The 14,226-nt window shown below is 34.2% G+C and overlaps 1 long non-coding RNA gene across 1 annotated transcript in view; it reads right to left on the minus strand.

The window, feature by feature from the left end:
- Positions 1-1,604: 1,604 nt before the first annotated feature.
- Positions 1,605-14,226, minus strand: part of LOC111749585 (uncharacterized) — a 166,685-nt gene continuing 154,063 nt past the window's right edge. The window contains exon 5 of the long non-coding RNA XR_002784786.2: positions 1,605-5,380. This is a non-coding gene — a long non-coding RNA (uncharacterized LOC111749585). The remainder of the gene's footprint in view (positions 5,381-14,226) is intronic.

Genomic DNA, 14,226 nt, shown 5'->3' on the forward strand with positions numbered 1-14,226 from the left:
AGTATAGAATTTAATGTAGCTTTTGACTGGATAACCTGAACTAATGTCAACAAGGAAAAGCATGGTTTAGATCCAATGCTTATTACAAAATCTAAAAAGGATATTTAGCCCATTTCCATATATTTTTACTCTGTCATGTAATTAAAACACTAAGCCAAGAAGGTTAAAATAGATTTTTTTCTCATGTTTTTTAAAGGGTAGAGAGTAAAGGAAGATTAAAGTGAATTATGTATGATTTATGTTCTTTCTCAAGGACTGAATTATTAAGACCAACCTTGTGGCTTCCTCATTAAAAGACTGATATTTTTATTCAAATGTACATAGCAATATGAAAGCAAAAATCAGTTTACGCTATTTGCCAGTATTTTATTTTTATTTACCAATCGTTGGTACCCTGGTCAGATCATGACTCCAATATACCTGATAACCTTTCTTTAAAGAATATGAGAAATAAAAAATCTAACAACTGTATATGTCTAAGGATTTACAGAAAAAAAGCAATGCAGATTTAAGAATGCAAATAACAAAAAGGAGGCAAATTCTATACCAAACTGCTCATGTTTTATATTAATATCATAAAAGATAAACTGTATAGGAAAAATAAGTACCAGAGATGAGAGTCTTACTCTTCAATAATAAATTATTTGATTCAATTAAATATAATAAGACACTAGCAATTTTATTCCACCCTAGACCATTAGAGCAAGTCTAAAAACTTTATAAAACATTGAAATCAAATAGTCCCTATTCTCAAACCACATGTACTTTAGTCTGAAATCAATAAGCAAATGATAGTGGAAAAATCAAAGGAATTTCTAAATAATCCATTGTCCAAAATGAGTCATTCAGGAAATTAGAATTTTTTTTTTTTTAAACTGGATCACAGCATAAGCGTATGGGATATAGCTAAAGTTATACTTAAAGGTAAACTTATAGACTTTCATGCTTATATTAGGAAAAAAAAGGCAAAAAAATGAATGAAATAATCACCCATCATGAAGAGTTTGAAAACTACAACAAAATAATATAAAAGTGTTATAAGGAAAGAAAGAATGATTTGAATAGGAATTATTGAGTTATAAGACAAATACGAGATGATCTACATAAAAACAAAAATTACTTCTTTGTTTTAAAAAATGATAACACTGACCACCCTCTTGTTAGATTGAGCACAAAAATAAGGGAAAAATAAAAATATTGGGAATGACGAAAGATATAATTATATGTGCTCGGATATGAAATGAAAAAAGCATATTTTGAATGAGTTTATGCCAATAAATATGAAAATTTAGGTAAAAATTTCTGGTAAAATACAACTTGGTAAAGCTGACTAAAAGAGAAACAGAAAACCTGAATTATAACTAAAGCCAGATTTAGCTACTGTTCAATAATCTTTCCACATTAAAAATGGTAGGCACAGTTAGGTTCACTGATGAGTACTACCAGATACCTGAGTAACAAATAAGTCCTATCATATAAAAATATTAAAAGTAAATATAAAGAGTGAAAACATATTTTTGAGGCTAATCAGCACCTTAAAACAAAACTTAACAAGGATATTTAAAAAAAAAAGTAAAATTACAAAGCCAGTGAATCTCACAAACATTCATACAAAAATTCTAAGCAAAATATTAGGAAGAAAAAAGAACAATGTAAGAAGCATAATTCGCCATAACCAAGTTGGGCTTAAAAATTTTTATTCAAAATTAATTAGTGCAATTTGCTACCATGTAGATTAATGAAAAAAATATCATTTCAATACATGAAGAGGAGTGTTTATACAGAAAATATAGTTTCGGTTTGCTGTTTACTTAGAGTGAATTTTATAGTGATGAATTACCTTTAGCTATAGTATGAGAAATCTGATTGGAACCCTGCCTTCATCTCTCAGTTTTAACTTTAGGTGAGTGAGAAGGTGCGGAGAGTGGTTAAGAGCAATTTATAAGTTACAGTAATAAAATAAAAACTTGTGGTTACTTCTACCCTCTTCACCATCCCATTCCCATTTTTTCCTTTATCAAGGGATTCTAGTTTTATCAAGATTTTCTGTAGAAATTCTCCTGTTTCCATGAATTGCTATAGGTGTGTAATCTAACCTACCATAGAGTGGAAAATGAAATAATCATTTTGATGATTTTATAACTATGGTGATTTTTATAACTATGGTGGTTTCATAAGTGGTCTTATTAGCATCCCTAAAGCCCCAAATTTTATCCCTTTACTTATTCCTATCAAACATTTACAAAACTGAAACTATTAAGGCAAAATTAATATGAATAAACAACTCACTAAGGAGTACTGGTTGACATGGTTTTCAGAACTTTTGAAATATATCACTTCTTAAGCCTAATAACTCTCTAGTTGGTGAGATTCCTAACAAGATGAAGTTACAAAGCCGTCTGCCTGTGATTAAAAGTTGAAATGTTTGCAGATAAAAGGCTTTCATTTTACCTGACTTCTCTAACATATATGGTCCCATCCTCCATCCACAATTTTAAAAATAAAATAATTATTCCCTAGCTTCAGTTTTTGGATACCTGGTTTAGTAGCGGTTCAGAGCTCGGCTGCTAACCAAAAGGTCCTTGGAAACCCTATGGGGCAGTTCTACTCTATCGGGTGGCTGTAAGTTAGAGTCACCTATGATTCAGAATCAACTTGAGGGCAACGGATTTGTTTTTTGTTTCTTTTAGTTTCAGTTTTTAATGATTTTGTACATGAAATCTTTTGACTTGACAGATCTTTATAAGGTCACATGGCCTTAATGACTATCTTTTCTCTAGAAAAGTCATTAGACTGTTTTTCTTCCCTTTAAAACATGTTTTGTATGTCCATTTGGAAAATAATTCAATTGATAATTAGGTATAAGTATTTAAAATGTTGAGAGGAGTACCACTGAGGGCTAGAACATGGTTTTAAACAAGGATTTTCATATCTACTCTTGAGAAAAGAAGCATTTCTTGACTTATTTTCACTATGAGGAAATGAAATTTCTTTGAAAAAACAGGATGAAATATTCTTTACCAAGAATTATCATTGCTGACAGTGACATATTCAAATAGGTGATGGATTATTAATCTCTTAAATTGTTTTGAATTAGGTGCAAAATGCCAGATGAGGTTCACATAACATGTCACTATTAATTAGGTAGGTTATTCCTGCTGAGACGCTTATTGTAGACAAAATAAATGGTTTTCATTAACTAGCAATTAACCTGGTTACATTACAAAGGTCAAAAATTAGTCTGTGGCATAGAACACATTACCGGCGGGTTTCAAAAAATAAATGTATCCATCTAAATACTCTCTGGATGATATAAGTACTGAGAGATGCAGAATCACAGTCGGTGAATAAAGAACAACAACAACAAATCCCAAATAGAAGAGAGCTACATGTGGTAGAGTCAGGGGAAAATAAACTTTTATTGACCACTCACTGTGTGTCAAATATTATCATTTACAGTATTTAATTTAGTTGTCTTTACCACTGTAAAATGTGATAATATTATTGCCAAGTTAAATCCAAAGAATCAGAGGCTCAGAGATGTTAAATAAATTTTCCTAAGTCACAAAAAATATAAGGCATAGCTGGGAAATGATCCCACATCTATCCTCTGGCTGCCAAATTTCGCTGTTCTAGTAGCAGGGAAAAAAAAAAAGAAAATATATGCAAAGACTGGCATATGGATACTTAAATAATAACTTAATGAATGAGTGAGTAAAGTAATGTCTATATTCATACGTTAATAAGCAAGCACACATTTTCATATGTAATTTGACTCATAATTCTACATACACGATTTTAAATAGTTGAAATACCAGTGGTGGGGAAAAAAAAGGCAATGAGATAGAAGAGAGTCAAATCTATCATATTGTAACTAATAATAAAATAAATAAAATTTATTTTAAGGTCATTGGAATTTTAATAAGGATTGCATTAAATCTGTAGATCAATTTGGGTAATATTGACATTTTAACAATATTAAGTCTTCCAATTTATGAATGTGGTATCTCTTTTCATTAATATTAGGTTTTCTTTACTTTGTTTCAGCAAGGTTTTATAGTTTTCAATATACAAGTCTTCCATCTCCTTGGTTGAATTTATTTCCAAGTATTTTATTTTTTTGGATGGTACTGTAAATGGAACGGTTTTCTTAGTTTCCCTTTCTGATTGTTTATTGCTAGTGTATAGAAATACAACTGATTTTTATCTAGTGATATTGTATCCTGTAACATTGCTGAGTATGTTCATTAACTCTGATAGTTTTTATGTGGATTCTTTTGATTTTTCTGTATATAAAATCATGCTATCTGTGAATAGAAACCACTTTCCTTTTTCCTTTCTGATGTGGATGTCTTTTCTTTCTTTTCCTTGCCTAATGGCTCTGTCTAAAACATCCAGCACAATGTTGACTAGGAGTGGTCAAAGCAGGCATTCTTGTCTTGTTCCTCAATGCTATGGGAAATACTTTCAGGTTTTCATCATTGAATATGATGTTAAAAAAAAGTTACCTGTGGGTTTTTCATAAATGTCCTCTATGAGGTTGATGAAGTTTCCTTCTATTCCTAGTTTGTTAAGCATTTTTTTAATCATGAAAGTTTGTTGGATTTCGTCAAACACATTTTATACATCACGTGAGATGATCACGTGGTCTGTTTGTTTACTTTCCTTTATTCTATTACGGGGTGTGTTATTACACTGATTCATTTTTTATGTTGAACCACACTTGCATTTGGGGACAAACCCCACTTGATCATGGTATGTAATCTGCTTAATGTGTTGCTGAATACTCTTTGCTAGTATTTTGTTGAGGATTTTTGCATCTATATTTATAGGGGATATTGATCAGTAGATTTCTTGTGGTACCTTTGTCTGGCTTTGATATCAGGGTAATGTTGGCCTCGTAGAATGAGTTAGGAAGTGTTCCCTCATCTTCTATATTTTGGAAGAATTTGAGAAGAATTGGTGTTAATTGTTCTTTAAATGTTTGATAGAATTCATCTCTGAAACCATCTGGTCCTGTTTTTTGTTATCAGGGGGTTTTTGATTACTTAGTCAATCTCTTATAATAGGTCTATGCAACATTTCCTATTTCTTATTGAGTAGTTTTGGTAGTTTATGTGTTTTGGGAATTAGTCCATTTCATCTAGATTATCTAATTTGTTGACATCCATTTGTTCATAATATTCTCTTATAATTTTTATTTCTGTATGTTCGGTAGTAATGCCCCCATTTTCTCTTCTGAGTTTAATATTTTGAGTATTCTGTCTTTTTTTCCTTAGTCAGTCTAGCCTCTTCTTCATTTTCTGTTTTCATGGAATCTCCACAGGTGTTTTCGGTACTTAATTTAACTTTAAACAGACATCTTTGTTGCTGTTCTATTCTGAAAAGAAAGAGGGAAAATGTGACTAAGAGACTTAATGATCAAAATCTAGAATAAACCAAAAAAGTTCTAAAGTAACCAAAATAGCTAGGAACAATTTATTCTTAAATAATTACCATTCTAATGAGAATTATGTTTCAGACAAATTCTTCCAACCATGTACATTACTGGGTTATTTGACCCTTGGAAAATCTCCTCCTTCTTGAAAGAGAAGATTTCGATTACCTTTTGTCCAGTCAAACACATCCTTGGCTTCACTTCATCTAGGCTGACTGAGTGTCATTTACCTCCCCTGCACTTACACATTCTCTCCACAGTTGTCTTTTCATTAAGTGGCAGATAATCATATTTAACTTATACCAGTTTTGTGGTATAAGGTATTTAAATTATTTAGAATTACTGTAAACAACTCTATTTTTTGCAATGTAGCAGACTTAAGAGGTTTTATACAAGGAATATTTTCTCCTTTGCACCTCTTAGATTCTTGAGTTTAGTTTTTAAGATTTCCATGGAAAATATCACTCTATATTTTGTGGTATAGTTTGTGAACACGTTCCCTCGTTAAAAAGGTAATCCAATAAATTCTCAGAATTCTCTGTGAAATGCGGATTGAGTCAAGCACATAAAATCAGAGTTCAACTTGTTTTTTGTTACAGTTGTCATTGTATATGTATGTACGCAAATGACGTAACTACTTTTTTTTTGTAAATTTATCTTCTAGGCTGTGATCTTTTCTGAAGCAGCACTAATCTATGCCTAACATGTAGTAGTTACTCAAAAAATGTTTATGAAAAGAAATAAATGACTTGACTTGGTTAATAATTTAAATGTATAAATTAGTCTTTTATTAAAAAATGTAGACACAATGGTACCCTAAAATCATTGAATTCCAAAAAAACTAGTTATGGTTATGACAATTTATGCATGTTTTATACTAACAATTTTTTAATAATGAGTAGAACTGACTAAATTACATATTAAGCCCATATTAAAAATGCCCCTAAGAGACTAGAAATCACTCCACGTTTTCTGTAATTCAATACAAATCATAGCTATATAGTGTTTAATTAAAACATCTATTAGAGTCATCAAAGAGTGTTCTAGAAAACTTTATGAAAGCTTTAGTTTGCATTTCCATTAATATTTTAACTGGTACAAATCAATTGCAGGTGCTGGAATGGAAATGTATTTCAAAGCAGTAGAGCTCAGCTTCCAAGGCAACAGAACCTCAAACACACAGCACTAATCATACTTTTCTTTTATGTCCTAAGAGATGCAGAAAATTAGGGTATAAAAAGGAAAACATCCAACTGGAAATGATGCATAAAAACAATACATCCTAAATCCTGGACTGTGTTTTCCTTGAGCTACATATAATCCACATATTTAAAAGCCATTTTTATATGTTGTTTTTTTTCTTTTTTTGTTTTCCAGTTTTCCTTTTCTTTTTGAAACAACAATCCTGTTCTAATACCCAGGGTATTTTTTAACAATAGTTGAAACTTTCTGTTTTAAAATTTCAGGTATCAGAGTTAATGGACCGTCACGGGGGAGAATATAGAAAATATATTTAGTGTCCCTGATTAATCAAAACACAGATTAATCTTAGAGAATACCAGTACGGAGCTCTTAAATAAATGAAAATAGCATATGCTACGTTACAAAAACAATCATTTTTAAAATGGACAGCCATTCATTCTAAGTAAACTTTTAGATTCAGTTACAGGAAAACAAAAAATTAGGAATGATGCTGACAATAATTCTGATGGCAATCTTTTTTTTAATTTCATATTCTTTCTTTTTTGGGGGAGGTGTAATAATATAATGCTTTGAGTATTCAGGAGTCAGATTTCTGTCCCTTTTAACAATATGAGACATGGCCATTATCTTTAAAAATACCCTGTGTAAAAAAATCCACGTATCTCTATCACAGATATATAGACACACTCACAGAGTGCACGCATGATTCATTCACTTATTTTGTCATTCAATAAATATTGAATGTCTACTCTGTCCCAATGATTATTACAGTTACTGAGCAAGAACAGACAGTGCCCTGCTTTCATAGAGTTTACTTAGAATGAGTAAGACTTTGTGAGAAATAACTAGTCATGATGTCTTTTTTGCTTAAACTACAAACAGGGTTCCTGATACCAAGCACCACCACGTTAGTCCAACACTAGATGTGCCCGTAATTAGCCTTACTAAAGTGTTTTTCCTTACTATACCTGTGTTCAAAAGTTTTAAATTCTTTCTCTTACGAATAGAAGAAAATCCAAACTTCAAGACCTTTCAGAATCTAACCAAAACCTATCTGCCCTCTAATGACTCTTCTTTCTAGCCTATTACTTATTTCACCTTCTTTATCATACTTAAGGAGACCTGGTGCGCAAGGGTGAAGAAATACGGCAAGTTATCGCTGCTAATCAAAATGTTGACAGTTCAAATCCACCAGCCACTCCTTGGAAACCCTATCCAGCAGTTCTACTCTGTCCTATAGAGTCACTCTAAGTCAGAATCAACTGGAAGGCAAGGGGTTTGTTTTATCCTACTTAACATTGTAGCAAAATATCGAAGTCACTAGAATAAGGCTTTTTAAGGGCATACACTTGGTTTATCTTTTTCACCCCTTCACTTTCCTAGCATCTAGGACAGGGTCAGGCAGATACTAGTGGCTCAATAAATATGCTGAACAGCTTACTACTTTCTAAAATCTCTGCTCCAGGTGGTTAAGCATTGTTCGTGAAAATGCCTTACACTTACCCATCTGAACACTTTTGTGCACACAGTATCTGCCTGGAAAGTTTTTGCAGCAATTCTTGCCCGTGGTTAGTATGCAACTTATCAAGTGTCCGCTCAATTGAGGCCTGACATCTCATTACCTTTAATTAGTATTTCACAATTAATACTAGCCCAGCTTATGAAAGCTTTTCTGTTGATATTTTCAATTATTATTTAAATATGTTATTCCTAAGTGAAATATTTGAAGTAGGAATCATCTTTATTATAGTATTAACAATTCTAATAGCAATATATTGATTTCAAATTTCTATTTATTGTGAGGCCACTCTATACCAGGTCTTCATAATTGAGCTCTAAGTGCTTGTCCCACCCATACTATACCTTCTTCTGGTTTTATTTCCTACTGACTCAGGCAAGAATTTAATAATGATTGATTTTATTTCAAATAATACAGCAGAAGAATTACTGACAGAAGAAAAAAGTAGGAGTTTCTAAGTAAATAATTAGAGATAGTTTGGACCAGATAGGAGAGGGGAAACATACGTGCCTCCCTCAGTGTTACACAGGTATCATAACACTACAGTTATTAACATGATGGGGAGGCTCTGAATTATTAGGGATTATGATGTTTGGGTTTAGTATGCTCTGTTTTAGATAACATGTGTTTGGAGAATATATTTATATTTTTATTCAAAATACTTTGTAAAGAAATAGGTAACAAAGGTTTAAGGGATTATAAACTACTACATTAACAAAATAAATAAATAAACTGCTGGATTGACCAAGCAAAAATACGTGAAACGATGAAATATTGTTAACAGTCACCAATACCAACAGAGGAGATGAAACAACAGTAACACATTATTGTCAAGTGGAACAACTCAATTCTTGACACACTTGGTTTGGCAGTTGTTCATGTGTTTTTTCGCAGCTCCAAATCCTCTCTTCTTTCTCCCACTTTGTGATACTGGAGCTGGACTCAGTCAACTGCGTTTTTCCTTCCTCTGCATACAGGGGGGTACTATGCAGAGACTGAAGGAGGGGTTTTCTTTTCTTCCTCCTGCTTTTGTTTTTGTCCTCTGGTGGCCCCAAGGCTGTTGAGTGCTGCTGGTCTCTAAACGTTCCTGTGGCCCTTGGCTGTTCTGGTGGCTTCAGGCAGCCTCAATTTGTTTCATTACCCCAGGAATGGGTGGGCAGTGTGCTCTTAGAGCAGCCACACAATCTCCTAATTTAGGAGATTTTTTTGTTCTGTTGTTGTTAGGTGCTGTTGGGTCAGTTCTGACTCATAGCAACCCTACAGGACAAAGTAGAACTGCCCCATAGGGTTTCCAAGGAGTGGCTGGTGGATTTGAACTGCCGACTTTTTGGTTAGCAGCCGAGCTCTTAACTACTACACCACCAGGGCTCCTTAGGTAGGAGATTTAGGCGTCTTGATCTCTACCTTGTGGGTTCCTCCTCCAAGTTTCTCAGTATCTCCTTGTTCACTTGTCTCTCAACTGCGGGGGTCAGGGGTGTTAGTTCCTTTCTACAGCTGCCACTTCTATTCTGCCTTAGAGTTCTCTTTCATCCCTTTTATTTGATAGCCACCTATTATCTAGTTGTGGCATAGTGGTTAAGTTCTATGTCTGCTAACCAAAAAGGCAACAGGTGGTCCTTGAAAACTCTATGGGGCAGTTCTACTCTGTCTCATAGCTAGTTAACGATTAATTGTCAACCTAGTTAACGATTCTTTATGCTGAATTTCCCTTGTTCAAATTGCTGGTGTGATTTCTTTCTCCTTTCTGTATTCTGACTGACACAGGTAGATAAATGCAGAGTAGAACAGGACCTCTTGGTGTTTTAAGTACCAGGGGCTCTTCTTAGAACCAGGTTTTTGTTCCTTTGCTTCCTTGTTTGTTTTTCAACCTGCATTCTCAATCTCACTGGCACAAGACTGTTAAGCTATATGTTTAATAGGGTGGGGCTTTTTCCAAGCTTTAAGTTAAGGAAGATGCAGTGGGTCACCTGTTTATATAACAAACCATGGTATATTAATTTCTTTCCCTTCTTCCACGCACCCTGCTGTCAAATGAGGTGAAGATTGCCATTCAAGCAGATTCTGACTTTGTCTAAAACTTGCTCAGGATTCTTTTTCCAAAAATTGGAAAATTTATAAAAGGATATCTGTTCAGATAAGTTCTATCCAAGAATGTCTTTTAGCATTTTACATCTTGAAATAAAATTAAAAAAAAAAAAACTGGATGGAGAGAGGGCTTTCTATTTTAATGTAACATGGGCAACAATTAAGAACTAAAGAGTTTTATTATAACTTTTATTTTTTAATTGCATTCATAACAAAGAACTGATAATCATTTTTTAATAAGAATTGCTTGGGAGGGAATGAAAAGCACAGGTAATGGAAATCCTGACACCAATAAAGGAAGAGTGTTTAAAAATAAGCAAGAGCAAGCCCTTCTGTGGAGCAGAGTTTTATATTTAACATCTTCATATTTACAGCTGGCAGAAGATTAATAGTAAATAACTGTCAACCAAGTCTAGGATGGAAAAGCATCACAAGGAGGCAAAATGCCATATGTCTTCCAATATCCAGGTACTATAATGACATTAGGAAGGTGATTAAGTTGCAACCACACAGTGTCCAGGTGTAATATGGCATATGGTACATTTCCTGACTAACTGTGCATCTCATTGCTCTTGTCAGCTAAAACCACTAATAGACTTTCATTGCCACATGTATATGTGCAAATATGGGATTTGCTGTTTGAGTAAAACGCTCAGTATTATAATGATCGCTGTATTACTTATTTCACTACTTATAATTACATATTAAAATTGTTTTAAGGAATGTGAATATAGATAAATATGATTCGTAAATTGAAAAAAAATTAAAGGTAATAATAATAAACAACAAAAAAACAAAACCTGTTGCCACTGTGGACTCATAGCGACCCTATAGGACAGAGTAAAACTGCCCCATAGAGTTTCCAAGGAGCGCCTGGTGGGTTTGACCTTTAGTTAGCAGCCACAGCACTTAACCACTACACCACCAGAGTAATATTTACTGAATGTTTTCTAAATGTTACTGCTTTGCTTTAGATGTATTACCTCACTTAATTTTCACAATGAATGTCATTATTGAATTTACAAAAATAAAAAAACTAAAGTAAGGAATTAGCCCAGGATCACACATTAATAAATGGAAGAGTTGATATTCAAATCCAGATATTCTTAATTATAATTCCATGCATTTTCTACTAGACCATTCTCATTTTAAATATCACAGATATTTTTAATAAATTGTAACATGATGAAAACAAAACATACTAAGTACACTGATAATAAAAATAAGAACTAAGTTGAAGATAAGAAGCTCTTGATAATAGTTGTAAGACACATCAACAAATTCTTTAATGTTTCTTCCCTTAAGAGCTGGAGCTTGATTTTACTCTCCTTAAGTATGGGCTGGACTTAAGAGACTTAACTTCATTAAATAGAAATAGCAGACATGATGGCACATGCTTCTGAGATTAGGTTGTATATAGACCGGGCTTCCATCTTGGGTGTGTTTTCTCTCACTTTCACTTGGATGTTTAACTCTGCAGGAAGCCATGTCTTCAGCAGCTCTATGGAAAGGCCCACATGGAGAGGGCTGAAGCTTCCTGCCAACAGCCATGGGAGTAAGCTTGGGAGCAGAACCTTAACCCCTATCAAATCAATAGGGATTGCACCTGCGGCAAACAACTTGCCTGCAACCTCATGAGAGACCCCAAGCCAGAACCACCCAACCAACCCAACTCTGGGTTTCTCACTCTGATTCTGTGAAAACCAGTTGCTGTGGAATGGATTCCAACACATAGTGACTCCATAGGGTTTACATGGCCTGGTTTTTTGGAGGTAGGTTGCCAGGCCTTTCTTCCTAATCTGCCTTAGTCTGGAAGCTCTGTTGAAACCTGTTCAGCGTCATAGCAACATGAAAGCCTCCACTGACAGATGGGTAGTGGCTGCGCATGAGGCGCATTAGCCAGGAATCGAATCTGGATCTTGTATGGAAGGTGAGAATTCTATTACTGGGCCACCACTGCCTGACACCACACACACGCTACCTTCTTAAATTGTTTTGCTCTACTCCATTGAACTGATGACCATTTGAAATACTATATGCTTACATGCTGTGGTGCATTGGTTATAGGCACTTGACTACTACCCAAAAGGTTGCCAGTTAGAAACCACCAGTGGCTCTGCAGAAGAAAGACGTAGCAGTCTGCTTCCACATAGATTTACAGCCTTGGAAACCCTATGGGGTCACTATGAGTCGGAATCAACCTGACGGCAGTGGGTATGCCTGTATACTTTATATTGGCCCTCACTAAAATGTAAAGCCTGGAGAATATGGGACATTTTCTGTGTTGTTCACTATCGTTGACTTGCCTCAAACATGCCTGACGTGTAATTAGTACTTTTTGAATTAATAATATATCTGGAACATATCTGAAGATTCAGAACATTCTAGATCTACTCTGTTCTTTTTTAATGGCTATACAGTTCTTCATTTTATAGATGGATATTAGCTACCTATTTTCATTTGAGGGTTATTTATTTTCATTCCTTACTTTTGCAGAATTTTCTTCATTTTAATTCATGTTTTCATATTTAAAAGCAGTTCCCTGCTTTAGCCTCCCCACCTGCAATTCTCCCTCTCCAGAAACAACCATTTCAGCTTCTTAGCTTTTTTCATCTGGTATTTAATCTACTTAGACAGCTATTTTTTTTTTTTTTTTACTTTTCCATTATCGATAGTATCAGCACAAGAATGTATACATAAACACATATACAGACACGCACCTTTTTATCCACTTTACACTTGGTTCAGTGAATTTATGGGTGAGGAAGAGCATAATCTTGTGTTTTTCACTTACATCAACATGTACATTTATACGTGTGTGTAGGAAGGAATATTTGGGGATCTATATATTTTTCCTCCTCTTCCATTAGCTTTCTGTTTAGAGGTTGAGGAAAAGTTAATCCTAAATCTGTCAGCAGAGGGAATATCTGAAATCTACCTTACAGAAGCTATCTCCATGTACAGACACAAGCTCTATGGCCATTAGCTACGGCTTATAATGGTTTTTGGGATTCAGAGTCCTGCACATGGTTTAAACGAACAAGTACCGGATTCTTGGTCCACAAATCACCTAATAAGACTCCACGAAGCATTATTTCAAAGGGATTGAGAAGAAAGGTGATGCAATGATGCTGCCTTCATCTTACACAGCAAATTAAACAAGCATGCATTTGGGAAATATAAGAAAAACCAATGTGCCTCACATTTGTGTTGTCTACTTGCAGGTGATGGGTATGGCTGTGTTGCCATCCACATTATTTCTTATGCACAAATTCTTAATTTAAGTATCCATGGAAACTACTAATACTATTCATTGATTTATTTTACCTTTTATCATTAAGAAAGATTGAAGAGGGACCTGATGCTACCCAACAAAAGAAGATAGGAACTCCAAGGATAGCATCTGTCTCTTCTCCAAAGCTGTCCCTTACTTCTTTTGGCTTGAGCCTTGGACTCACCTTTGGATTTGGCACTTCTGAGACGAGTAGAGTTGGTGAATCATTTTTTTCTTATTTGAAGAAACCACTGACTTCCAGGTCAGATTCACATTCTGGCAAGTGCAATTGTGTTTTTAAAAAAGGTAAGCAGGCCTTATTTACATTCTCTCATCCCATTATAGAGTCAAGCCCATTGTTTGATGTATAGTAATTGGAACACAGCAGACAGCAGTTACCATATTCTTTGCATAGAAATGTGCTGTGTTGGCTCCATGCCACTCATTCTCCTGCCTGGCATAGCTACCTCTCTGGCTCACATGCGTTCATTCTTAATTAGAACTCAAAAATGCCGACAGTTTTTCTTGCTGTGAAATTGCCTTGTTCTCTTTTCTTAAGTGTGGGCATCTGTATGTTAATACATTATGAGTAAAATTTTGGATCTCTTCCTAAAATAAGTTCTTTCTGACAAAGAAGCTGCATGCTATCTGGCAACATACCATCTTATTATCTTAGGTATCCATTTTAATGATACACCCCTACTCATA

This window comes from Loxodonta africana, chromosome 11 (genome assembly GCF_030014295.1).
Source record: "Loxodonta africana isolate mLoxAfr1 chromosome 11, mLoxAfr1.hap2, whole genome shotgun sequence".
NCBI lineage: Eukaryota > Metazoa > Chordata > Mammalia > Proboscidea > Elephantidae > Loxodonta > Loxodonta africana.